Source organism: Triticum aestivum, chromosome 7D, assembly GCF_018294505.1.
Source record: "Triticum aestivum cultivar Chinese Spring chromosome 7D, IWGSC CS RefSeq v2.1, whole genome shotgun sequence".
NCBI classification, from domain to species: domain Eukaryota; kingdom Viridiplantae; phylum Streptophyta; class Magnoliopsida; order Poales; family Poaceae; genus Triticum; species Triticum aestivum.
The window spans coordinates 422,301,425-422,329,063 of record NC_057814.1 but is presented as its reverse complement, the minus strand read 5'-3'; positions in this window follow the sequence as shown (position 1 = coordinate 422,329,063).

Sequence of the window (27,639 nt, the reverse complement as noted above, 5' to 3'; positions counted from 1 at the left end):
ACGGGTCAAAGGGATGTGCCCTAACACAAGAGGATGGCTATCAGGCCCGGCGCGACCAACACAACCTCCCTCGGGGTGAAAACCGTTTAGGGACGTCCACCGAACTCCGTCGAGACACCGCCCGTTATAGAGGCACCGCTCACCCCTTATGCTTCACCGATGAGGTAATGGGGCATGAATTCCCGAAAGGGTTTAAACCCATGAATATCGAATCATACGATGGAACAACAGATCTCGCAGTATGGATTGAAGTTTTTCTTCTCCATATCCACATGGCCCGCGGTGATGATCTCCACACCATCAAATACCCCCCACTAAAACTAAAGGGACCAGTGCGGCACTGTTAAACAGCCTTCTAGAGAACTCCATTAGCAGCTGGGAGGACTTGGAAGATGCCTTCCGCGATAACTTCCAAGGTACATATGTCCGGCCACCAGACGCCGATGACTTAAGTCACATCATCCAGCAGCCCGGAGAGTCAGCCAGGAAGCTCTGGACTAGGTTCTTAATTAAAAAGAACCAAATTGTCGATTGTCTGGACGCCGAAGCCCTCGCGACCTTCAAACATACTGTCCGGGATGAGTGGCTCGCCCGCCACCTTGGTCAAGAAAAACCAAAATCTATGGCAGCCCTTACCGCTTTGATGACCTGCTTTTGCGCGGGAGAAGACAGCTGGCTCGCTCGTAGAAGCAACAACACCAGTGATCCGGGCACTTCCAAAGTTCAAGACGACAACGGCAAGCCATGACGCAACAAACACAAGCATCGAAATAATAAGGAAGGAACGCAAGACACGGCGGTCAACGCCGGATTCAGCGGCTCCAAACCCGGTCAACGAAAAAAGCCATTCAAGGCAAACAGAGACGGACCATCCAATTTAGACAAGATACTGGATCGGCCCTGCCAGATTCATGGCACCCCCGATAAACCAGCTACTCACACCAACAGAAGCTGTTGGGTCTTCAAACAAGCCGGCAACCTTAATGCCGAACACAAGGGGAAGGGGCCGCCCAGTGACAGCGATGACGAAGAGACTCGCCAGCCGAACACCGGGGGTCATAAGCAATTTCCCCCCGAAGTGAAAACCGTAAACATGGCATACGTGATGCACACCCCTACAGGGGAGCGCAGGTGCGCACTACGGGACGCATATGCCATAGAGCTGGTCACCCGAAAATTTAGCCAATGGGCGGCCTGCCCGATCACTTTTGATCGCAAGGACCACCCGGCCAGTATCCGTCATGAAGGTTCGGCAGCTCTGATCATCGACCCAATTATCAATAGATTCCATCTCACGAAAGTCCTTGTGGATGGTGGCAGTAGCCTTAATCTACTTTACCAAGACACTGTCCGCAAAATGGGCATTGATCCTTCAAGAATCAAGCCCACCACAAATACCTTCAAGGGAGCAGTACCCGGCATAGAAGCTCACTGCACGGGCTCAATTACATTGGAAGTCGTTTTCGGTTCGCCGAACAACTTTTGAAGTGAAGGCTTGACCTTCGATATTGTCCCGTTCCGCAGTAGCTACCAGGAACTACTCGGGCGTACCGCTTTTGCTCGTTTCAATGCGGTCCCACATTACTCCTATCTAAAGCTTAAGATGCCCGGTCCACGCGGCATCATCACGATAAACGGAAATGCGGAACGCTCCCTCCGTACAGAGGAGCATACTACGGCTACTGCAGCCAAAGTATGAAGCGGTCTCATCAAGCAGCATATCTCATCGGCCATCAAGCCACCGGTCCCTCTTAAACATGACCGATCGATCTCAGAGCTGGATTAGCATTTCGGCCTCCGTCGTTCGCCTCATATAGCCGCGAAAATTGTACCGTGCATACATAATCACGCACTTAAAATACCCTGGTCCTTGGCAGAGGCACAATACGAACTGTACTACAACGCGGTCCGCAATCCCATAGCCTTTTTTTCCTTTTTCTAACCATTTTTTATCTTTTACCACAGGTGACTCAAAGGCTGGTCATCTTACGGACTCTTTCGGAGTTCGGCTTCGTATACTTATCCAAGGGCTATTCCTGTTAAGGAGTCCTTTTGCCGAGGCAAGGCGGCGCAGACGTGCGGTAGGAGGTCCAAATAATTTTTTGTAGACCGCACTCTTTATTTCGAGCCTGTAAAGTGCCTTTTCCCTCATCCTTCGACCCCGGCATGTCAAATAGCCCGGGTAGTGGCGTTATAATATGTAAGATTGTGTTTGCCGGGTCAATCAGATTCCAGTGAACATAATCCATATTCAGTGTTCGCTCTTTCTAAGAACTGAATTTTGCTTCTTCGATTGTTTCACGCACGCACCTTGGCAAAAATTGCCAGGGGCTCGATATGGGAACATATGAATTGCTGACAAGTCCGAATAGCTTTATAGCATACTTCGGCGTCACGAGTTTGGCCTTATATGCATCAGCTCTGAATCATGTCTTTGGTCAATAGTTGGGTTGCCCGGCTCCTGTGCTTACTACCTTACGTTCCGTCCTATCGGCTAGGGTAGTAAAGGGAGAACTACTACGGTTGTGTTTCCGGTTTATCTGGTCAAGCACCTCAGTAGAGAAAGCTGAAAACTGACTGTCATGATGCAGCGAGAGCTAGTCAACTGTCGGTGTACAAAAGAGGGGGCGCACCTTTGTACCCCTTTACCTGTGCACGGACAGTCGGAGCCGCGCCCGCGGCCACACCAAGCAGAACAGGGAAGGTGAACCGAGGTAAAACCGAAGCCCAAGACATCCAAGGCAATGCCAAGGCCAAGAACACAAAGAAGCAGAAGGACAAAGCAGGCTCCCCCGGCAAGACCCTTGCCGGGGCAGCCTCAGCAGCCCCGACAAGACCCTTGCCGGGGCGGCTCGCCCACACTAGCGGAGTGAGCCACCCTTGAGCCCATGGGCTCCAACTCAACCAACCACGTTGGAACTAGGGCTCGGGAGGCACCTCCGTGGTGGCATGCAGATCTTTGTGAAGACAAGGAATATTCAAGATTAGATGAGGATTAAAAGACAACGGTCCTCGGCAAGATCCTTGCCGAGGAGAGCCACAAGACCCCCGGCAAGATCCTTGCCGGGGACGACAGCGCGCCACGGCAAGACCCTTGCCGGGCCTGCCGTCAAGGCCCTCACCGAGGACACCAGCAGGGCCACTGCCAGACCCGCACCAGCCAAGTCTTCACCACCGTTCGCATGCAGCTGCCAGCCCAACCAGCTGGGCAGGCACCTGCGTGGCAGCATGCAGCTCCCAGGCCAACTCATCAAGCGCCTGCGTGGCAGCATGCAGATCTTTGTGAAGACCCTACCACCGCGCCACCTCAGCTGCCTGCCTGCCTACATGGCACCGCACGCATCGCTGGCCAGGGCGTGTGTCGAAGCGAGGAGGAGCGGCGACGAACGGGACGGGCCTCGCTCCCGTCCCCGATAAAGCTAGGGGACACCTCAGCGGCGCATTAAGTGCGTCTTGTCCTGTAATACGAGCGATAAGCTCGTAGCACTGTACGCCTCTCCACCTCCTGTGTGCCACTGTGGCAGCCCCTTTCGACTATAAAAGGAGGCCCATGGCGTACTGGAGAAGGATTCGGCCCTTTGAAACCACGCACCCACCATAGATAGTTCGAGAGCTCAAGAACTCTCTGAAATACAACCACCAAAGCAGGACTAGGGTATTACGCATCCTCGCGGCCCGAACCTGGGTAAATGATCCTTGTGCTGATTACTAACCCTGCTCTTCTCACAACCCTACGCCCCGGCAACCGTAGTAGGGATTATTGTGATCCCATAGGTGTCGTTCCACACCGACATCTTTGCCGCGCCAGGTAGGGGGCTGCAATTGTGAGAATCTGGTCTAGTAGTTAGCCTAGCGGTTCTTCATCGCCATGGCTCCCAAGAAGAAGAAGGCCACAGCGATCGGCTCGTCGGGGGCCGAACGGCCCGTGCCAGGGCGGGCGAGCAGGGGCCCGATCGCGGACAGAACCCGAGCCGCGGTCCGTGAGCACCAGCATCGCCCTGGCAGTCAGAGCCCGGCGAGCGGCGCCGTTCATGTGCCAGGCAACGGGCCGCACGCCACCAAATCCAAAGACGGGGCTGCCCCCCCGCAGGCGGCGCGGGCCCTCCAGGAGTGTCGTTGTGCCACCCACGGGCGGCGTAGCAACCTCCAGGACGCCCACGCAGGCGACCACTGTGCGCTCTTCCCACGGTGTGCGTGACTAGTAGCGTCACCACACCGGTGACCCTGGACACCGCCGTGGGAAGAGCCCTGTGCATCGTCCGCGGGACGAAGGAGTTCAGCATACCCGCCGAAGTGCTGGCGAAAATGGCGCGCAGCCGCTGGGTCGTGATAGAGCTCCTTCTAACGTGGTTAGAAGTCGAAGCGCGCCATGGTCCACGCAGCTGTCGCCGCCACCCACGCCAGCAGAAGCTTTGGCGCGCGCGCAGCTGCTCCTCGATTTCCCTCCTGCTGCGGAGAAGCTCGACGAGTGGAGGGCCACCATCCGGAGGCTCGTCGCCGTCACCAACAAAGATGATCCGCAACCGGCGGGACCCTCGGGCCGGCGCTCCACCGAGCCACCGCATGCCAGCGCTGGGAGGACCGAGGGTGCTGCGGTCACGGTGCACTCTCCCCCTCCTCGCCAGCCGCCGCGGGCGTCGGCTCGTCGTGACGACGCTTGTGATAACATCTCTATAGCATCGTCCAACCCGCGGACCCACCGCGAGCAGCGCCAAGTTCTTCGAGAACGAGCTCACGAAGATGCTCAAACCACTATCGAGCGCCGGTGTGATACACGCCACCAGTCGGACAAGCGGGCATGACCCGCTATGGACCACCCAGCACTGGGGGGCTCCGGCGGCCTACCTTACGAGGTGGGCTGCCCAGCCTTTACCCGCGAGCTGCGGTAGTTCCAGTGGCCGTCCCACCGCACGTTCAAGCCCGACGTCAGCGAGAAGTACACTGGCAAGACCCATCCATACGAGTTCCTCAGCATCTACACCATCGCGATGCAGGCTGCCGGAGCTTGTGACGACAAGGTGCTTGCCAATTACTTCCCGTTGGCACTGAAGCCCAATGTTATGTCTTAGTTGATGCACTTGCCGGCGGATTCCATTTCTTCTTGGTCGGATCTATGCCATGAGTTCGTTGGTGCCTTCACTGGAGGCCACCAAGCTCATGGCCAGGTCAGTGATATGCATATCATTCCCCAGAAGGAAGAGGAAACCCTGCGCAAGTACATCCAGAGATTCAGCCGGGTGCAGTACAACATCCCCGATGTTCATCCCGCCGCTGTGATCAGCGCGTTCCATCAGAATATGCGCAACCGCAGGATGCACGAGGAGCTGGCGATGACCAAGGTTAAGGATGTGGCCGAACTCTATGTTCTGGCCGATAGGTGCGCCCGGGCTGAAGAGGGAAGGAAGTACCCCGGCGAAGACGCCGGCGTGGAAACCGACTCTACTGATGAAGACACCGCCGCCCTGACGAAGAAGGGCCGGCGTCGGAATAGGAAACGCAAAGGAAAGGCCCCTGGCAGAGTCTGACGTCGTCGGGGCAACACCCGCATAGTCAAGCGAAGTGGTGCAGAAGAAGAAGATGATGCAGCACCCGGTTTACTTTGTCAGCTCCCTCTTGCAGGGGGCTAGGTCGAGGTACTCTGGTGTGCAGAAATTTCTCTTCGGCCTCCTTATGGCCTCGAGGAAGCTGCGTCATTACTTCCAAGCCCACGAGATCACTGTCGTCACCCGCCTCCCGTTACAACGGATACTGCACAACCCAGATGCAACTGGAAGGATTGTGGAATGGGCCTTGGAGTTGTCAAGCTTTGGGTTGAAGTTTGAAAGTACCTCAACAATCTAGAGCAGAATCTTGGCAGAGTTCATTGCGTAATGGACCTCAACACCTGACGAAGAAATCCAAGAGACCGCTCTCCCCGGCAAGGAAGCGGACCGCGACTGGATCATGTACTTTGACGGGGCTTTCTCGCTGCAAGGCGCCGGTGCCGGTGTGCTGCTTGTCGCACCCACCGGAGAGCACCTCAAGTACGTGATCCAGATGCACTTTCCCAGGGAGATGTCCACAAACAACACTGCTGAGTACGAGGGGCTGCTTGCCGGTCTCAGGATCGCGGCAGACCTCGGGGTGAAGAAGCTCATCGTCAGGGGTGACTCGCAGCTTGTCGTCAGACAAGTCAACAAGGATTACCAGAGCCCATTGATGGAGGCCTACGTAGATGAAGTGAGGAAGCTGGAGGAGCGCTTTGACGGTATCCAAGCGGAGCACGTTCCCCGAGCGGAGAACGACATCGCCGATTACCTGTCGAAGCGTGCTGCATTCAAGCTACCTGTGGAACCAGGTACCTTTTTGCTCCGGTTAACTCAGCCATCCGTCGAACCATCAACGGGGCGGAACAAGCGGAGGAAAGTCAGGTCCCGGCAAGTACTTTCCCGCCGAGCCCCCTGGGGCTGCCGGCAAGGATGCTGCCGTGGACGCTGAGCCTGCCAAAGAGCAACTGGCTCCGGCAGGGCGTCAAGCCCTGGCCGTGGAGACAGCCGCTCCCATGGCAGAGGAAATGCCTTTGGTCCTTGCCGTCGAGCCCCAGGCTCCGGCGTGGGCGCAGCATACTGTCCGATTCCTCCAAACAGGGGAACTTCCTGAGGAGCAGGAAGAAGCGGAAAAAGTAGCCCGTCGGTCTGCCCTGTACCAGTTCGTCGATGACGTCCTGTACAGGAGAAGGCCGAACGGTGTGAAATTGAAGTGCATCCCCCGGGAGGAAGGACTGGAGCTGTTGGCAGAGATACATGGAGGCATATGTGGCTCCCACATAGGGTCGAGGGCCCTTGCCGGCAAGGCGTTCCGGCAAGGTTTCTTCTGGCCCACCGCCCTCCAGGATGCGACGACACTAGTAACCAAGTGTGAAGCGTGTCAGTTCCATTCAAAGAAGCTTCATCAACCAGCTCAAGCCCTTCAAACGATCCCTCTCTCCTGGCCATTCTCGGTCTGGGGGCTCGACATACTGGGCCCTTTCCCCCGTGCTGTCGGGGGCTTTGAGTACTTGTACGTTGCAATCGACAAGTTCACAAAGTGGCCAGAGGTGGAACCAGTGAGGAAGGTGACAGCACAGTCAGCCGTCAAGTTCTTCAAGGGACTAGTCTGCCGTTTTGGTGTGCCAAACAGAGTCATCACCGACAACGGCACGCAGTTCACAAGCCACACCTTCATGCAGTACATTCAAGACCTCGGCAGCAAGGTCTGTTTTGCTTCCGTGGCACACCCCCGGAGCAACGGCCAAGCAGAGAGGGCGAATGCTGAAGTGTTGCGAGGCCTGAGAACGAAGACCTTTGACAGGCTGCACAAGAGCGGAAGGCGCTGGATTGATGAGTTGCCGGCGGTTCTTTGGTCGATCAGGACGACGCCAAATCGAGCCACCGGTCAGACACCCTTTGCCCTAGTATATGGGGCAGAGGCAGTTCTCCCCACGGAACTCATATACGGGTCACCTCGAGTGCTCGCTTATGATGAGCTTGAGCAAGAGCAGTTGCGGCAAGATGACACGACGCTCCTTGAGGAAGATCGTCTTCGGGCGGCTGTGAGAGCAGCACGCTACCAGCAAGCCTTGCGCCGCTACCATAGCCGCAAGGTTCATGCCCGAAGCTTTGAGGAAGGCGACCTTGTTCTTCGGCGCGTTCAGTCGGCCAAGAATTCCAACAAGTTGACGCCGAAGTGGGAAGGCCCTTATCGGGTAATACGAGTCACCAGGCCTGGCGCAGTCCGCCTGGAGACCGAAGATGCCGTTCCAGTGAGCAACTCCTGGAACATCGAGCATCTTCGCAAGTTTTACCCATAAGGCGCGGCTTGCCGGGCCCCCCGACAAGCCACCTTTTGTACAAGCCTTGCCGGCAAGGCATGTAACCCTTTGTACAAAGCCAGGCGCAGACCCTGAGCACAAATAAATGAAGCGCTGGCGCCCTAAGTTATAGCATGCATGCTAGGTCGAGTCTCTTCCTTGGTTAGGGTTGATAGTGCTTAGCGGCGACTAACCCCTAGCCTAGAGGTCGAGTGCGCGTCTCTCTGTTCTTTTCTGTCCTCCTTTGGTTCGTAGGGCACATGTGCACTTCTGCTGAGCTACTTGGAAGAAAGGGAACGGACCGGCGTCCCGACCCCGGCAAACCAGAGTTGCCGGGGGCTGCAAGTACAAGGATCCAACCGCGGCAAGACAAGGTTGCCGGGGGCTGCAGATCCAGATAAGTCTTTCATCCTCTGTCATGCATTTCGGAACGGAGCTGGGGTATGTGAAACCTCGTTTTATCTCCAGGCTACCATGCTCCCCTTTTTCCTATACCTAAGGATTATCTCCTGGGTCCGGATTTGGTTGTAGCCGCGGCAGCAAGGAGATAGAACGAGGAGCCTAAGCCCACTTCATCCCTGCCTCTGCCAAGGGCGCGAGAATGGTCGAGCGAAGTAAGGGGGACGGCAAGGCCTGTTGCCGGGCGAAAACCGTTTATCTTAAATATTAACAAGGATTCGCTCCTTGTCTCGGGGTCCACCCACGAACGAAAAACCCGGCAAACATCCCTTTTTCATTAAAAACATCCCACACAGGTACAGTCCGTACGGAATGAAAAACATGAGCAAGGGGATTACAAGTTCCAAATTTAAGGAAGGCCCGAAGGCTTACAAACTAAAAAAGAGATGAGATGCCCGTAATCCCTTTCTTGTCCCTTTCCTCAGGAGGCATGTCAAGAAGGCGAAAGGGCAAAAGGGGCACCTAGGCGAGCAGCGAGCAGCAGAAAGCACCAAGAGAACACCTCGGTGGCTACCCAAGGGTGGGCCGGTGATGACGGTGCCGGGAAAGGAGCTGGAAGACGAGTCGGCAGGACGCCGGACACGCGACGAAGGCGTCGGTGTCCGCGTACTCCGAGTTGACGACCTTGCTGCCCGCCCTCTTCCTCTTCCTTAGCCTCCCGATGCCAGTCGCCCAAGGAGACGGCCCCGAGAAGTTCAAGGAGCTGGCCCCTCCCCTGGCAAAACTCCACTGGAGGAGCGGCCAGGTGCAGATGCTGCTGCTGCCGCACCCTCCCAGGTGCGGGGTGTCCGACGCCTAGTCGGACTCGTCCCCATCATCTGCCCCGCTGTCCTCCTAATCACTCTCGCTCGAGGAAGAGCTTCCATCATCGGAGTCTCCGTCGGAGGAGCTCTCCACACAACACTTCAGGCGAGTTCCAAAATCTCCAAAGACCTTGACGGAGAGCAACCCGTCCTCCATTAATTTGAAGTAAAGGACGAGCCCCGCCGTCAGGCTGTGGATGCGAGCGAACGTCTTCCATCCACGGCGGAGGTACATGACCCGAGGAGCCGGGAAGTCGACGTCGACCCGCGTGCCCCCATTCCCACAGCCCCTCATGTGCAACCTGAGGGTCTGGGGCGGGTCAAGCTCCATCTCCCGAGCAAACGGGGCGGGAAGACGAAGACGGCGACACGGAGGCTGGCGCAGCCTGATGAAGAACTCGCGGGGCTGGTCTCCAACGTGGCCATCTGTCGGGGAAGGCATCATTGGCGGGGGCGAGGCCGGCGCGCTGCCCCGTCCTCCTCTTTCCTTAGCACCACGACCTCTGCCACGGCTTCGCCCACGGCCTCACCCCCTCCCCTTCCCCTCGCGGCCGGCTCCACCACCGCAGGCTCAGGAGGAGGAGGGACGCGCTGTCAAGCAATGACCCTCGCTGCCACCGTCGAGGGACCGCGGTTCCCTTTCTCCATGGCGGATGAGAGGAAGAAGCAGAAGCAGGAGGAGATAGAAGATAGAAGAATGTGGGATGCCATCCTCCCTTCCCTCTCCTTATAAAGGGGCGGGGTTAGGGCTCGGCCGCCCCGCTCGGCCAATCCAGCCACCAGAGGCGCAGGGAATCGAGACCGACCCGCTGCCCCAACCAACGATGGCCCGGTTTCCCGTCTCCACCGCCTGCCACCCCAGGCGCATGGAGGATGCATGGCGAACATGCAGAACCAAGGGGACGGGTGAAATGACCTCTCCCCACCCCGTGATCGTGGGGTGTGGACGCCTTGAAGACCGCGACCCGGCCCCATTCAGTAAATGGGCCGCGCCTTTCGCCTCTCCCTCTTCATGGGGAAGGCGTGAGCCGCCCCTATATCGCGATGTGACGCATGCCTGCAGAAACCGCCCCACGCATGCCGCCCACGTCACGCGCACCCCTCCACGTCGTGCATTCAACGCGGGTCGTGGGAAGCGCATCGCGCAAAAAGTTTTACCACAGTAAAAACCGCCCCGCCTGCCCGCGCACCATTTTGGGCCTGGCCCAACAACTTGTCGCGCTTATGTGTGGCCCAGGCCCGGGGGCTCCTGTCGGTGTACAAAAGAGGGGGCGCACCTTTGTACCCCTTTACCTGTGCATCGACAGTCGGAGCCGTGCCCGCGGCCACACCAAGCAGAACAGGGAAGGTGAACCGAGGTAAAACCGAAGCCCAAGACAGCAAAGGCAATGCCAAGGGCAAGAACACAAAGAAGCAGAAGGACGAAGCAGGCTCCCCCGGCAAGACCCTTGCCGGGGCAGCCTCAGCAGCCCCGACAAGACCCTTGCTGGGGCGGCTTGCCCACACCAGTGGAGTGAGCCACCCTTGAGCCCACGGGCTCCAACTCAACCAACCACGTTGGAACTAGGGCTCGGGAGGCACCTCCGTGGTGGCATGCAGATCTTTGTGAAGACAAGAAATATTCAAGATCAGATGAGGATTAAAAGACAATGGTCCTCGGCAAGATCCTTGCCAAAAAGAGCCACAAGACCCCCGGCAAGATCCTTGCCGGGGGCGACAGCGCGCCACGGCAAGACCCTTGCCGGGCCACCCGGCAAGGCCCTCACCGAGGACGCCAGCAGGGCCACTGCCAGACCCGCACCAGCCAAGTCTTCACCGCCGTTCGCATGCAGCTGCCAGCCCAACCAGCTGGGCAGGCACCTGCGTGGCAGCATGCAGCTCCCAGGCCAACTCATCAAGCGCCTGCGTGGCAGCATGCAGATCTTCGTGAAGACCCTACCACCGCGCCACCTCAGCTGCCTGCCTGCCTACATGGCGCCGCACGCATCGCTGCCCAGGGCGCGTGTCGAAGCGAGGAGGAGCGGCGACGGACGGGACAGGCCTCGCTCCCGTCCCCGATAAAGCTAGGGGACATCTCAGCGGCGCATTAAATGCGTCTTGTCCTGTAATACGAGCGATAAGCTCGTTGCACTGTACGCCATTCCACCTCCTGTGTGCCACTGTGGCAGCCCCTTTCGACTACAAAAGGAGGCCCATGGCGTACTGGAGAAAGATTCGACTCTTTGAAACCACGCACCCACCATAGCTAGTTCGAGAGCTCAAGAACTCTCTGAAATACAACCACCAAAGCAGGACTAGGGTATTACGAATCCTCGCGGCACGAACCTGGGTAAACGATCCTTGTGCTGATTACTAACCCTGCTCTTCTCACAACCCTGCGCCCCGGCAACCGTAGTAGGGATTCTTGTGATCCCATAGGTGTCGTTCCACACCGACATCAACCACTCGAAGATGTAGGATCAAAAGTATGTCTAGAGGGGGGGGGGGTGATTAGACTACTTGACCAACTAAAAATCTAGCCTTTTCCCAATTTTAGTTCTTGGCAGATTTTAGCAACTTTGCACAAGTCAAGCAATCAATCTAAACATGCAATTCTAAGAGTATAGCAGTGGAATGTAAAACAATTGCATATGAAGGTAAAGGAGGAGTTTGAGAGAGCAAACGCAATGTTGACACGGAGATTTTTTATCCGTGGTTCCGATAGGTGGTGCTATCGTACATCCACGTTGATGGAGACTTCAACCCACCAAGGGCAACGGTTGCGCGAGTCCACGGAGGGCTCCACCCACGAAGGGTCCACGAAGAAGCAACCTTGTCTATCCCACCATGGCCGTCGCCCACGAAGGACTTGCCTCACTAGGGTAGATCTTCACAAAGTAGGCGATCTCCTTGCCCTTACAAACTCCTTGGTTCAACTCCAAAATCTTGACGGAGGCTCTCAAGTGACACCTAGCCAATCTAGGAGACACCACTCTCCAAGAAGTAACAAATGGTGTGTTGATGATGAACTCCTTGCTCTTGTGCTTCAAATGATAGTCTCCCCAACACTCAACTCTCTCTCATAGGATTGGATTTGGTGGAAAGAAGATTTGAGTGGAAAGCAACTTGGGGAAGGCTAGAGATCAAGATTTATGTGGTTGGAATGGAATATCTTGACCTCAACACAAGTGTAGGTGGTTCTCTCTCAGAAAATATATGTCGGAAGTGTAGGCATGTTCTGATGGCTCTCTCCACGAGTGAAGAGTGGGTGGAGGGGTATTTATAGCCTCCACACAAAATCTAACCGTTACACACAAATCACCAAACTCGGTGGGACCGATTCAAAGAACTCGGTCAGACCGATTTGGTTCATAATGTGACTGTTAGGCACTTCGGTGGGACCGACACGTCAACTCGGTGGGACCGGTTTCGTTAGGGTTAGGGCATAACGTAATCTCGATGAGACTGATTACATAAACTCGGTGAGACCGATTTTGGTAATAGACTAACAGGGAGTTGGTCAGGCAAAGTCGGTGGGACCGATTCGCTCATCTCAGTTTGACCGAAACGTTACGAAAAGGAAACAGAGTGTTTGCATTGCAATCTCAGTGGGACCAATCGCTCATCTCGGTTTGACCGAAACGTTATGAAGGAAAACTGAGACATTACAATCCCATCTCGGTGAGACCGAGATCCCTATCGGTGAGACCGAAAAGACTAGGGTTTCTGGCAGTGGCTATGTCAACTGAACTCGGTAGCTCCGGATATGAAATTTCGGTGGGGCCGAGTTGGACTTTTTTTGTTTGGGACATATGTGGATGTGAGAAAGTAGTGGAGGGTTTTGGAGCATATCACTAAGCATTTTGAGCAAGAACCTCATTAAGCAACACCTCATCCCTTCTTAATAGTATTGGCTTTTCCTATAGACTCAATGTGATCTTGGATCACTAAAGTAGAAAATGTAGAGTCTTGTGCTTTGAGCTTGAGCCAATCTTCTGTCCTTAGCATTTTGAAGGGTCCACTTTCTAATCCATGCCATGCCAATCATTGAGCTTTCCTGAAATATTTATCTCGGAATAGCATTAGCTCAATGAGCTATATGTTGTTAGGAATTACCAAAACCAGCCAAGGATAGTTGCACTTTCAATCTCCCCCTTTTTGGTAATTGATGACAACATATAGATCAAAGCTTCGACGAATGATAAATAAGATTGAAGAACATCGTCGCTTTGAGAAGTATGTGATAAGCAAGAGCTCCCCCTAAATTTGTGCATTATTTAAAATTTGCTTTTGAATGCAAATGCACAATCGATTAGGATCATGGGTTACTCTTCCATGTCACATACATCTTGGTGGAGCGCTCAAAATGATAGAAATTAAAGCACATGCACTCATCACCAAGCAAAGTGAATGATCATAAGAGGATATGAAAGATAATATCATCCAACAAGCATTAAGGGTAGCATATGATCAAACACATGATCAAGCAAGTATCTCACAGGGGCATAAAGTAGTATCTCACACAAGCACACAACAAAAAGTTTCAACCAAAATAGCAAGAGAGATAAAAAAGGACCACTCTCTTGAAGCCTATGATCTATACATTTTTCTCCCCCTTTGGCAACAAGTTACCAAAAAGTTCAAAAATGCATAGTGCTAAACGACTCTCAGGCTTGATCTTCGGTAGGAGGTGTTGAGAGAAATCCAAGGACGAAGGCTTCAGATGAAGTAGCTGCTGGAGGTGGAACTGGAGCTGTTGCTGCTGGTGCTGATGCTGTAGCTCTAGTGTCTGTCACGGGCACTGCAGTAGATCTCTGTCCTCTGGGCACTCTAGCAAAAGCATATGTGGTAGACTTGCCCTTTTTCTCCTCTACTTCCTCCTGGAGCTGCTCAACTGCGGTTTGGATCTCTGTAACTTTGACATCAAGGTGATAGAACTTCTGCTCAATGATCCTATCCAAACTCTCCTGGTTCTTGGTCAGGGTGGCCAAGCCCTTCTCAATCCTCAGGGTGGATTGGATCAGATATCCAAGCTGGTCTTGCTTGCTCTTCAAGAATATCTGAGATGCCTCCTCTACTGTTGGCATCTTTGCAACCTTCTCTGCCTTAGCCTTCTCTCTCTTCTCATGTGCTTGAGCTGAAGATGGTTCATTCTCATTCATCACCACTGTGTTGTCTTCAAATTCAGGGTAGATGGGTAGGTGCTCCTTATCCAAAATGTATTTGACTTTGCCCATCTTTGAGTTGATGAGCTCCTGAATTTGTGGGGCATACCCACAGCTTCTCTTCTGGTCAGCAGCAGTCCTTTTGATTGTCTCAACAATCAAACTCATGACCTTGAACTTCTGTGGGACATCAAATATATGCAACAAGTTTATTGCATGTCCTCTGATCATCTTGTGATCACCTCACTTGGGTAGCAGTGTGTGCCTTAGAATCTAGTTGATAGTTGGCAGACTAGACAACAAGTAGTGAACAGATCCAAACTTATGTGTATCCAAAGCAGCATCTGGGATCTCTTTGTACATGTTGGCCATAGTGTTGTGGTCTTTCTTCTTCTCTGCATAAATATCCAAGTCATCCTCATGTTCCTCAGGAGCATTGATAAGCTTGGCCCATTCCTCAACTATAGACTGGTACCTAGTACCTTCAGACATCCATACTATCCTTCCATCTGGATAGAAGTGGGCAGTGGAGTAAAACTGCATGATGAGCTCATCATTCCACTTGGTGAGCTTTTGGGCAACAAAAGTGTCCACTCCACATGCCTTGAAGCTATCAAGCACACCAGGGAAGTGATCCTCATTCTCCTTGATGAACTCCCAGTCAACCCATCTCATGTCACACACAATGGGCTTCTTATCAAGCAGAACTGTCTCATAGAAGTCCTGCTGTTCCTTAGTGTGAAACCTATAGTCCACAGCAGTTCTTCTCCTGATAGCATATGGATCAGACTATCTCCATAGTCTCAATCCTGCATCCTTCCTAATTTTCATGTTCTCTGCAACTGGGTGTGCATCATTGTGGACTGGGATCTTGGGTTTCAGCTTCCTCAATACAATAGTGTCATCTTCTTCTTCAGCAGCAGCTTCAGGCACTGGGGCCTTGTTCTTTTCTTCAGCAGGTATATTCCTAGTGCTTCTCTTGGGTTTAGGCTTTGGAGCTGGAGCAGCAGCCTTGGGAGCAGATTTGGGCTTAGATGGAGCAGCCCCTGATCTGATTGCATCCCCCATAAGCTTTTGAGCTTTGGGTGCTGGTGCAGCATCCTCTTGCTCTTCCTCTTCAGAATCTTTCCTCATTGAGGGCTTGCCAAGAACTCTGGCTGTAGTAGTTCTGGCCCTCTTCTTCTTATCCTCACCAGCTTCTTCTTCTTCTTCAGATTCAATGGTGAACTTCATAGTTTCACCTGTGGCAACTTTTCTTGGCTTAGACATGGGCTGTCTTCTTGCTGGCATCTTTGTCTTCAGTCCAGGCTTTGTTGTAGCAGCTGTGCCATACTCCTTCTTCATCACCTTTTTCTTTGAAGTGGCTTCATCTTCAACAGCCACATAGTCTTCATCTTCTGAATCAGAAGTCCTCTTCTTCCTTGTCCTGGTGGCAGCCTTTGGCAAGTTGCTAGGAGTGCTCCTGCTGCCTTCATCATAACTGCTAGAGGGATCTGAACCCTCACTGATCTGCACCTGTTGCTCAGACCTGTTCTGACTGTCACTTTGATCAGACATCTCTGCAAACACTCGGACAGCATACCCTATGAATAGGTTATAGATGAGGTAGAGTAGATGAGCATCACAAAGCACAGGAGTTTTGCAAAATAGATGATTTAAAAACTTAGTTTTAGTTCTTCACAGAAAGCATTTCAGATCTACCGATTTGTAAACTCGGTGATACCGAAGCAGCTTTTGGAACCTAAACTAGTGAACTCGGTAAGACCGAGTCACAGTTCGGTGGTACCGAGATTGCTAGGGTTTCACAGAGAATCGAACTCGGTCACACCGATTTGCAATTTTCGGTCAGACCAAAAACGCATGTGCTCTGGCCTAAGCCAAATCGGTGAGACCGATTTCTACAACTCGGTCGGTCCAAGATGAATTCGGCGGAGACCTAACCCTAAATTTTCAAATCAAAACTAATCTACGGGACGTTTTCACTGGACAGGATGATTTCAATTGTGGCAAGAATCATGGCAAAGCAATGTGCTAAGAATCAGAGTTAAGGATTAGCACAAAGATTAAGTTCGTACCCTAGTTCGGCGACGAACTTGCTACGGCAGCAACGGAGGGGCAGATTTCCGTTGACGGCGATAGAGACCAGCGGCGGGAGGTCGCTGGCGACGAGAGGACGATCCGGAGACCTGAGGAGGCAGAGCAGGTTACGCGCGAGCGAGGAGGTTCGGAAATTTTTCCAAAATTTGGCCCGTCGGTATATATAACCTGACCCTATCGATGTGACCGAGTGGAACGACTCGGTGGCACCGAGATGCAAAACTGCAAGCAGTTACTGCAACTCGGTGTGACCGAAAGGTTCTAATCGGCACCGAGATTGAAAACCCTAGATCAACTTAGTGATCTCGGTACGACCGAAAAGGATGAATCGGTCAGACCGAGATGCACAAAGAGGTTTTGGAGGTTTAAGTCTATGACGAATCGGGAACTCCGAGTGCTCCTCACACAGAGTGGTTCGAATCTGACTTGATCAAACTTTGTGATGTAGCATGCATAGAGTTTGAGACGAGAAAAGCATATATAGCTAGAGGGAGTTCTTAGGCATTCTTGTCCATCCATTTGGAAAAAGACAAAGAGCCAAACAATCAAAACAACAAATGGATGTCCTCAAATGAGTAAAATATGCATTCATCATTCTTACACAATTAAAATGGCAAATGAAATATTTGACAAAGCATGCACAATCACTCTAGCATCTATCAAGCAATTTGGCGATGACTAGGTCATCTATATATGAGTATATTGACTTAGGAGTCAAATGAGAACATTTGATCATAGGTCATACTCATCGTTTAAGCACAAGTGGGGTTACCACTTTTACATAAAGCATTGTTGTGTTCACATCATTAGAGTTGCTTTAGCTCAATTGATTTGAGTAAAGCTCCCCCTAGATGTGATATCCCCCCTAAGAGGGATGAACTAACCTTGGGTTTTGTCGATGATGACTTCATGTAGGTGTTGAAGATGTAGATGCTCAATGTTGATGTAGATCATTTGGAGCAATCCTTTGGAGTGAGTTGCACTTTCAATACCTACACGGGTTAGTCCCACAAGGAACAAACAAGGATATCCATAGACATAGAGTGATGCATACACAAGATGATGTCCATGAAAGCATTAGGTTACCTTGTCCCTTGTCTTACCAACAAGAGGGTTTGTGACTCCTTGAACTAGTGCACGATATGGTAATTGTTTGCACTTGTCCTCACCAAAATGATGAGAGTGAAGTATGTTGGCGGAGTCACCCTCAAGAACTCTCTAGTTCTTCTTCTTCTGGATCCGCACCATCTTGATGGGAATCCTTGGAGTCATAGTCATACTTGATGAGGTAGAACTTGATGTAGTCTTGGGAACCCACTTGACCAAGGCCTTAGGTGCTTCTTCAAATGCATCAATTTCCTCTTGAAGCTTGTCCTTGCCTTTTAGCTTGTGGTCTTGTGGTGGAAGATCATCTTGAGCTTGTGTCCCTTTGAAAGAAGTAGGATCATACTTCTCTTGTTGAGGAACAAGCTTCGTCTTGGGGTATTGATCTTCTTCCCACTCAACTCCATTTGCATTGAACTTTCGTTCAAAGCCAACACCTTGATTCTTCCGGTGTCTTCCTTGCTTGCGTACAATTACCTCAAATTGCTTACTTCCGGCAAGGCTTTTGTAAACACCTTTCTCTATAATTCCCTTCAATAAGCTATTTTATTGCTCAAGTGTAACTTGGCTAAGAGAATCATTAGTGGAATCAAGAGAAATACTAGATGCAACAACATTGGATTTAGCATGATTGTTGTTACTACTAGATGAAGAATCTTTCTTGCTCTTGTTGCTAGATTTAACCTGTGGCATGTAAGTAGACAAGAGTAAATGCTTGGCAATGTAAGAAGAACTTTTCTTGCGAAGATCATCATTGATTGCCTTTAAAAACTCATGTTCTTGCTCAAGGTTGAGCTTTTCAAAGCATAGCTTATCATGATCCTTTAAAAGTTCTCGATGATCTTCCAAGGTAGTTTCATGAGCTAACTTAAGAGTGCTTAGTTCTTTATTTAGACACTCAATCTCCTTCTTATCATCGTCATTCGTTTTATCTTGATTAGCATGATTAATTGATGTTTCATCATAGTTTTCATCACTAGTGTTGTCAACAAGTAAATCATCATCACCTAGCAAATCATCTTCATCACTATTGAAATCAAGATACTCGGGATGTGTTACCTTTGGACCCTTGGCCATGAGGCATCTTCCAATTCCTTCATTTGGTGAGTCAAATATGTTGTAGGAGTTGGTTGACACAAGTGCTAGACCGGCAACACCTTCATCTTGAGTATATTCGGAGTCGGAGTGATAACTTCTTTCGGAGTGATGGTCGGAGTCGGATACCCATTCACCAACATGAGCTTGATGTCTTGTTTTTGTGTAGCTCCTTGATGAATTATCCTTCCTTTCCCAATCCTTGCTTCTCCGAGAGGATCTTCGTTCATAACGATCATCTCTACTCCTTCTTTCTCTTGATGGTGACTCTTCTCTTCTACTTCTTCTTTTGGGAGAATCTTTTCTTCTTTTGTAGGGGGCCGTACACTCATTGGAGTAGTGTCCGGGTCTTCCACAATTGTAGCAATTTCGCTCACGACTAGAAGATCTTTTGTCATTGTAGGACCTTGACTTGGAACTTCTTTCTTTGCTTCTACTCTTGTAGAACTTGTTGAAGTTCTTTACCATTAGGCTCAATTCTCCATTGAAGGTTTGTTTCTCACTTGATGATGTGGGAGCATCACACGCGACTTTGTAGGCACCACTTGACTTGTTGTGAAGCTCTTCCTTATCCTTGAGTGACATCTCATGAGCAACAATTCTTCCAATGACTTCCGTTGGCTTGAGATCTTTGTAATTGGGCATCATTTGGATCAATGTGCACACGGTATCATATTTTCCATCCAAGGCTCTTAGGATCTTCTTGATGATGAATTTGTCGGTCATCTCTTCACTTCCTAAGCCGGAAATCTCATTTGTGATGAGAGCAAGCCTAGAGTACATTTCAGCATCATCCTTCATTTTGAACTTTTCAAGTTGACTTTGAAGCACATCCAATTTGGATTCCTTGACGGAGTCGGTACCTTCGTGCATATCAATCAAAGTATCCCAAATTTCCTTTGCATTCTCAAGACAGCTGATTTTGTTGAATTCTTCGGGGCAAAATCCATTGAAGAGAATATCACAAGCTTGAGCATTGTATTGTAGCATCTTCAACTCTTCCGCGGTAGCTTCACGGTTTGGTTCTCTCCCATCAAAGAATTCACCTTGCAAGCCAATACACACAATAGCCCAAAAGCTATGGAAATCAAAGCAAATGGAGACTAACACTCTGATACCACTTGTAGGATCGAAAGTATGTCTAGGGGGGGTGATTAGACTACTTGACCAAATAAAAATCTAGCCTTTTCCCAATTTTAGTTCTTGGCAAATTTTAGCAACTTAGCACAAGTCAAGCAATCAACCTACACATGCAATGCTAAGAGTACAGCAGCGGAATGTAAAACAATTGCATATGAAGGTAAAGGGAGTAGTTTGAGGGAGCAAGCGCAATGTTGACACGGAGATTTTTTATCCGTGGTGCCGATAGGTGGTGCTATCGTACATCCACGTTGATGGAGACTTCAACCCACGAAGGGTAACGGTTGCGCGAGTCCACAGAGGGCTCCACCCATGAAGGGTCCATGAAGAAGCAACCTTGTCTATCCCACCATGGTCGTCGCCCACGAAGGACTTGCCTCACTAGGGTAGATCTTCACGAAGTAGGCGATCTCCTTGCCCTTACAAACTCCTTGGTTCAACTCCACAATCTTGACGGAGGCTCCCAAGTGACACCTAGCCAATCTAGGAGACACCACTCTCCAAGAAGTAACAAATGGTGTGTTGATGATGAACTCCTTGCTCTTGTGCTTCAAATGATAGTCTCCCCAAAACTCAACTTTCTCTCATAGGATTGGATTTGGTGGAAAGAAGTTTTGAGTGGAAAGCAACTTGGGGAAGGCTAGAGATCAAGATTTATGTGTTTGGAATGGAATATCTTGACCTCAACACAAGTGTAGGTGGTTCTCTCTCAGAAAATATATGTTGGTAGTGTAGGCATGTTCTGATGGCTCTCTCCATGAGTGAAGAGTGGGTGGAGGGGTATTTATAGCCTCCACACAAAATCTAACCGTTACACACAAATCACCAAACTCGGTGGGACCGATTCAAAAAACTCGGTCAGACCGATTTGGTTCATAATGTGACCGTTAGGCATTTCGGTGGGACCGACACGTCAACTCGGTGGGACCGATTTCGTTAGGGTTAGGGCATAACGTAATCTCGGTGAGACCAATTACACAAACTCGGTGAGACCGATTTTGGTAATAGACTAACATAGAGTTAGTCAGGCAAACTCGGTGGGACCGATTCGCTCATCTTGGTTTGACCGAAACGTTACGAAAAGGAAATAGAGTGTTTGCATTGCAATCTCGGTGGGACCGATCGCTCATCTCGGTTTGACTGAAACATTACGAAGGGAAACAGAGAGATTACAATCCCATCTCGGTGAGACCGAGATCCCTATCGGTGAGACCGAAAAGACTAGGGTTTCTGGCAGTGGCTATGTCAACTGAACTCGGTGGCTCCGGATATGAAATTTTGGTGGGGCCGAGTTGGACTTTTTTGGTTTGGACATATGTGGATGTGAGAAAGTAGTGGAGGTTTTGGAGCATATCACTAAGCATTTTGAGCAAGAACCTCATTAAGCAACACCTCATCCCTTCTTAACAGTATTGGCTTTTCCTATAGACTCAATGTGATCTTGGATCACTAAAGTAGAAAATTTAGAGTCTTGTGCTTTGAGCTTGAGCCAATCTTCTATCCTTAGCATTTTGAAGGGTCCACTTTCTAATCCATGCCATGCCAATCATTTTGCTTTCCTGAAATATTTATCTTGGAATAGCATTAGCTCAATGAGCTATATGTTGTTAGGAATTACCAAAGCCACCCAGGGATAGTTGCACTTTCAGAAGACTTATCAGAATCTTTCGCGATTCCTTCCGTATTACACAAAGGACCGTTCTTCTGGTCACCTATGTAACGCACCGTATTCGTATAACCGCGTACATACCAGGGGCTATATCATAGACCCACCGTCAAACTCCTATGGCTAAGTGAAAGTGTTAAAGCCCTATAGTCCGATTGCCTAGTTCGCCGCATTAACACCTTCTTCACGGACCAGAACGTTGGGTCAAGAGTGATCAAGTGCTTTTCCGAACACCCCCATATTATATGCGAGGGGCCGAAGCCGACGACTGGTAAACTTTCAGATTATAAAAGAATGGCCGCACAGGAGGAACCAAAACTTTCAGGCAAACATATAAAAAACATAGCCTTAATATATCATAATATTGTTTTTACAATTTTGGTACATTCACTCGAATATCATATCCTTCGAGCACTGACCCTCTACCAAGCGGGCGCCCTCTAGGACATCCTCAAAATAATGCTCCGGCGTGTGATGGTCCTTGCCCCCGGGTGGACTCTTTGCTGCAATGTCGGTGGCCTTCATTTCGCCCAGTACGTCTTGACGCGAGCAAAGGCCATCCGTGCACCTTCAATGCACGTTGACCGCTTAACAGCGTCGATACGCGGCACCGCGTCAACAAGTCACTGCACCAAACCGAAATAGCTATTCGGAATTGGCTCGGTCGGCCATAGCCGGACCACGACGTCCTTCATGGCAGATCTGGATATCCTGTGGAGCTCAGCCCACTGGGCCATCTGTTCGTTCAGCAACAGCGGACGCTTTGGCATGCTGAATTGCGACCAGAAAAGCTCCTCCGTTGCATGTCCTTCTTGCGCTTGGAAGAACTGCGTCGCATCGGAAACACTCTTCGGCAAGTCCAAGAATGCATTTGGAGAACTCCACATTTGATTAAGCGGGGCATATTTCGGACCGCCGAATTTAGTCTGTAATAAGAAAGGCTTACTGGCCGCTATCTCCCAGCTTGCCTGATCTCCTCCCGATCCGCTCTACACTCGGACCGTGCTTCTCTCGCCTCTTGTAAGGCCTTGTCAAGATCGGCTGTTTTGGCTTTGTTATCCTTCTCGAGGAATTCGCACCGGACAGTGGCTTCCTTTAGCTCGCGCGCCATGGTAGACATTCTCTCCATGCACTGCCGCCGAGCAGCATGTTCGGCCTTTAACTCATCAGCTGCCTTCTTGGCAGCCACATTACTCATCCTGGCTTGCTCCTTGGCTCGGGCAAGTTCAGCCCGAAGGGTCTCAACCGCGGCAACACTATCTGCAGTTATGCATGTCTCAGTATATAATTCTCAGCTTCGTGCTCATGTTATTATACATACATATACTGACCGCCCCAAAACATACCTTGTGCCTCGTCGAGACGCCTGTTAATAAGCGTGATGTCGTCATCCGCTACATCAAGTTTCTGCTTCAGACCTGCAACCTCTGTAGCGTGGGCAGTTGCCATGGATGTAACAGCCTGTGTTCCAATTAATTAGATTATTTCCTGGGCATATCTTTTTCGATCCTCTGATTGCCTCCCTTTGGACGCCAACCGGAGTCTCAGGGGCTACTATCTATACACAGGTGCATTTTGCACATAGAGTGCAATTGAAGATATTTCATTGCATACCTCGAAGCCTCTTAGCAGGCCCGTGAAGGCTTCATTTAATCCTCTTCTTGCGGACAAAATCCTCTCAACTACTGTACCCATTAAGGTACAATGTTCCTCTGAGACGGACGCATGTTGCAACATGTCCATCAATGTGTCCGGCGCCTCCGGATTCCTGGAAGGGGCTGCGGGATTACAGACTCCCTTTGAAGGGATATGTTTACTCGACCCTAGAGTCATCTCCGGCGATAAACCAGATAGTCCGGGGCCTTTATTGTTGGTCCCCGTAGGGGCCACACATCTCGGACCCTGGGCGACCGAAGTTTCACCTTCGGGCGCTGTCTTCATTGTCCCCCGCACCACTTGTTGATCGGGAGAGATCCTCCGGGACGACACCTCGAAGTCGCCCGCCCTATTGGGCGAGGAGGCCTGTGGAGGCGTCTCGCTTTCCATCATATCCGGAAGCAGATCCCCCGAGGAGGAGGGCTATTGAGGAAGACTGCGCGCCGGACTGCTAATATATATATATATATATATATATATATATATATATATATATATATATATATATATTAGATGTTACCCTTGTAACCTGAAAGGAACAGGATATGTTTAGGACACCGTTGTTCACTTACGATTCGGCTAAAGGCTTGTCCTTATGGAGGAACTGCGCGACAACGTCGTCTTCCGAACCCGAACCGCCTGAAAGGGACATCTTCCCTCGCTTGGGGGCGTTTACCTCCAAATCTTCGGAGGCGCTCCTTTTCTTACCATGGGGAGAAGGGATGTCAGCTTCTCCTTCTCTTTTGTCTTCGTAAGAGGGAGTCCCAATCCCCCTGGACATAGTGTCTGGTGTACCTTCAGAATGGAGGCCACCTTTGGCCTTCTTGCTCTCCTCCTGGTCCTCCTTCGCCGGCACTTGATATGGTGTCGGAGTCAGCATCCTTGTTAACACAGGATCAACTGAGTCTTCGGGAAGAGGGGCCGAACACCTAATTCGTTCCGCCTTCTTTATCCAGCCCTGGTCGAAGATGGTTTTCTCAGTATCTTATTATGAGATATTTAACTAAACTGTGTTCGGGAGTCGAGTGCTTACCGAGGTATCCGGATGGTTGCACTCGAGGCCGATGTCCTCGATGGTATCCGGCCACTGTTTTCATGTCCCAAAAAATAACTCCCACATTCCTCTGTGCGTCGTGCCGAAGAAGTGCTGAAGGGTTCGTGGTCCTTCCGGACTGAACTCCCACATGCGGAGGGGCTGTCACTGGCACGGCAGGACCCGACGGACTAGCATTACCTGGATTACGTTGATGAGACCGGTGTCCTTCTCAAGGAGACTCCGGATGCGGCTTTGTAGAGTCTGCACTTTGTCAATTGATCCCCACTCCAACCCCTTATTGATCCATGATGCGAGCTGTACTGGAGGGCCAGATCGGAACGCAGGTGTAGCTGCCCACTTGGTACCACGGGGTTCAGTGATGTAAAACCACTCCCGCTGCCATAAGTTGGAGGATTCCGTGAAAGAGCCTTTTGGCCAAAGAGTATTGGTAAGCTTGCCCACCATGGCGCCACCACACTCCGCTTGCTTCCCCTCGATTACCTTCGGCTTCACATTGAAGGTCTTGAGCCATAAGCCAAAGTGTGGGGGAATACGGAGAAAGGCCTCTCACATGACGATGAACGCCGAGATGTGAAGAAAGGAGTCCGGAGCTAGATCGTGAAAATCTAGCATGTAATAGAACATGAGTCCACGGACGAAGGGATGGAGAGCGAACCCTAGCCCCCGGAGGAAGTGGGAGATGAATACGACCCTCTCGCCAGGTCTGGGAGTAGGAATAACCTTCCCTTTAGCAGGGAGCCTGTGGAGGATTTCCGCGGTCAGGTATCTTGCCGCCCGGAGCTTCGCGATATCCTCCTCTGTGACAGAGGCGGCCATCCACCGGCCTTGAGGGCTGGGTCCGGACATGACTGGGAGGCTCGGAGCAATTAAGTTGAAACCTGGGTGCTGGAACTCGAGGTTGGAAAGATTGAGGAAGAAGTAGGCGTAGAGGAGAAAGACGGGTTTGTGCCCCTTTATAAAGGCGATGAATATCAAACGCCTCCTCATGGGCCTTAAAACTTGCCTATTTCCAAGGAATCATGCCAACGGGATGGTTGGGTTACCCACACCCGTATTGATGAGAATCCCGCAATAAGGGGCCATGATCTCTGCTTTGACAAGACGTGCCAATGAAACTGCGTCTCAAAACATGGAGCGGCAGGTTGAAAAACGGTTCGAAATAATGACCGGGTGGTGGCGTGGCGTCATGCTACAAAAGTTGTTAGTGGATTGGACTCGTGAAATATTATACTCTCTGCAGTTGTGTGTGGTACTTGTTTTGTAGAGACGGACACGTTCTTCGTGTTCGAAGGCTGTTTTGGAGTATTTGAAGAAGGAACCCGCCTTGCAATGCCGAAGACAATCTGCGCGCCGGACACCTCGTCATTGAAGCCTGGTTCAGGGGCTACTGAGGGAGTCCTGGATTAAGGGGTCCTCGGACGTCCGGCCTGTTGGACATGGGTTGGACTGATGGGCTATGAAGATACAAGACCGAAGACTCTCACCCGTGTCCGGATGGGACTCTCCTTGCCGTGGATGGCAAGCTTGGCGTTCGGATATGAAGATTCCTTTGTCTGTAACCGGCTTTGTACAACCCTAGTCCCCTCCGGTGTCTATATAAACCGGAGGGTTTAGTCCATAGAGGCAATCACAATCATACAGGCTAGACTTCTAGGGTTTTAGCCATTACAATCTCGTGGTAGATCAACTCTTCTAATACTCATATTCATCAAGATCAATCAAGCAGGAAGTAGGGTATTACCTCCACAGAGAGGGCCCGAACCTGGGTAAACATCGTGTCCCCTGTCTCCTGTTACCATCGACCTTAGACGCACAGTTCGGGACCCCCTACCCGAGCCGCTGGTATTGGGCCATAGTGGAGGAAAGGAGGCAGGCCACGGGAGGTGGCGCACGCCCCCCTTGCCCCAATCCGAATTGGACAAGGGGAGGGGGCGTGGCCCCCCTCTTTCCTTCTCCCTCTCTATCCCTTCCCCTTTCCCTCTCCGTTGGAAGGAAGGAGGGGGGGGGGCCGAATCCTACTTGGACTAGGAGTCCAAGTAGGACTCCCCCCTTGGCGCGCCCTCCTTGGCCGCCGGCCTCCTCCTCCCCCTCCTTTATATACGTGGCCAGGGGGCACCTCAAAGGACAAAAATTGTTTCTTAGCCGTGTGCGGTGCCCCCCTCCATAGTTTACCACCTCGGTCATATTGTCGTAGTGCTTAGGCGAAGCCCTGCGCGGATCACATCACCAACACCGTCACCAGGCTGTCGTGCTGACGGAAGTCTCCCTCGACCCTCTACTAGATCAAGAGCTCGAGGGACGTTATCGTGCTGAACGTGTGCTGAACATGGAGGTGCCGTACGTTCGGTACTTGGATCGGTTGGATCGTGAAGACGTTCGACTACATCAACCGCATTACTAAACGCTTCCGCTTTCGGTCTACGAGGGTACGTGGACACACTCTCCCGTCTCGTTGCTATGCATCTCCTAGATAGATCTCATGTGATCGTAGGAATTTTTTTGAATTACTACGTTCCCCAAACAAGAGATGGCACATACAAATTTGCTTAGAACGGCAAAAGAATACCGCATATAGGTAGGTATAGTGGACTCATGTGGCAAAAACTGGTTTAAAGGATTTTGGATGCACAAGTAGTGATCATACTTAGTGCAAATGAAGGCTAGCAAAAGATTGAGAAGCATCCAACCAAGAAACGAAAAATCTCATAAGCGAGCATTAAGCATAACTAACACCGAATAATGCACCACAAGTAGGATGTAATTTCATTGCATAACTATTGACTTTCGTGCTTGCATAGGGAATCACAAACCATAACACCAATATTCTTACTAAAGCATAATTACTCATCAGCATGACTCACATATTACTATCATCATATCTCAAAACTATTACAAAGAATCAAGTTTATTTTTTCCAATGATCTTCATGAAAGTTTTTATTATATCCACCTTGGATATCTATCACTTTGGAACTAGTTTCATATGTTGCTTTTAATAAGCTCAAACAAATATAAGTGAAGAACATGAGCATCATATTTCTTTCTCTCGAATTAATCTAAGTGAAGCATGAGAGAATTTCTTCAAAGATAACAAAGCACACCGTGCTCAAAAAGATAAAAGTGAAGCACTAGAGCAATTCCATGGCTCATAAAGATTTAAGTGAAGCATAGAGAGCAATTCTAACAAGTCATAGCATAATTTTGGCTCTCTCAAATAGGTGTGTACAGCAAGGATGCTTATTAAAAATAAAAAAAAATAAAAACAAGCAAAGGCTCATATCATACAAGACGCTCCGAGCAAAAGTCATAATATGTGACAAATAAAAATATAGTTTCAAGTAAAATACCGATGGTTGTTAGAAGAAAGAGAGGATGCCACTCGGGGGCATCCCCAAACTTAGTTGCTTGATACTTCTTGAATATTATCTTGGGGTGCCATGGGAATCCCCAAGCTTAGGCTCTTCTTACTCCTTATTCCTTCATCCATTGTAATATCACCCAAAACTTGAAAACTTCAATCACACAAAACTCAACAAAACCTTCATGAGATCCGTTAGTATAAGAAAGCAAATCACTACTATAAGTACTGTT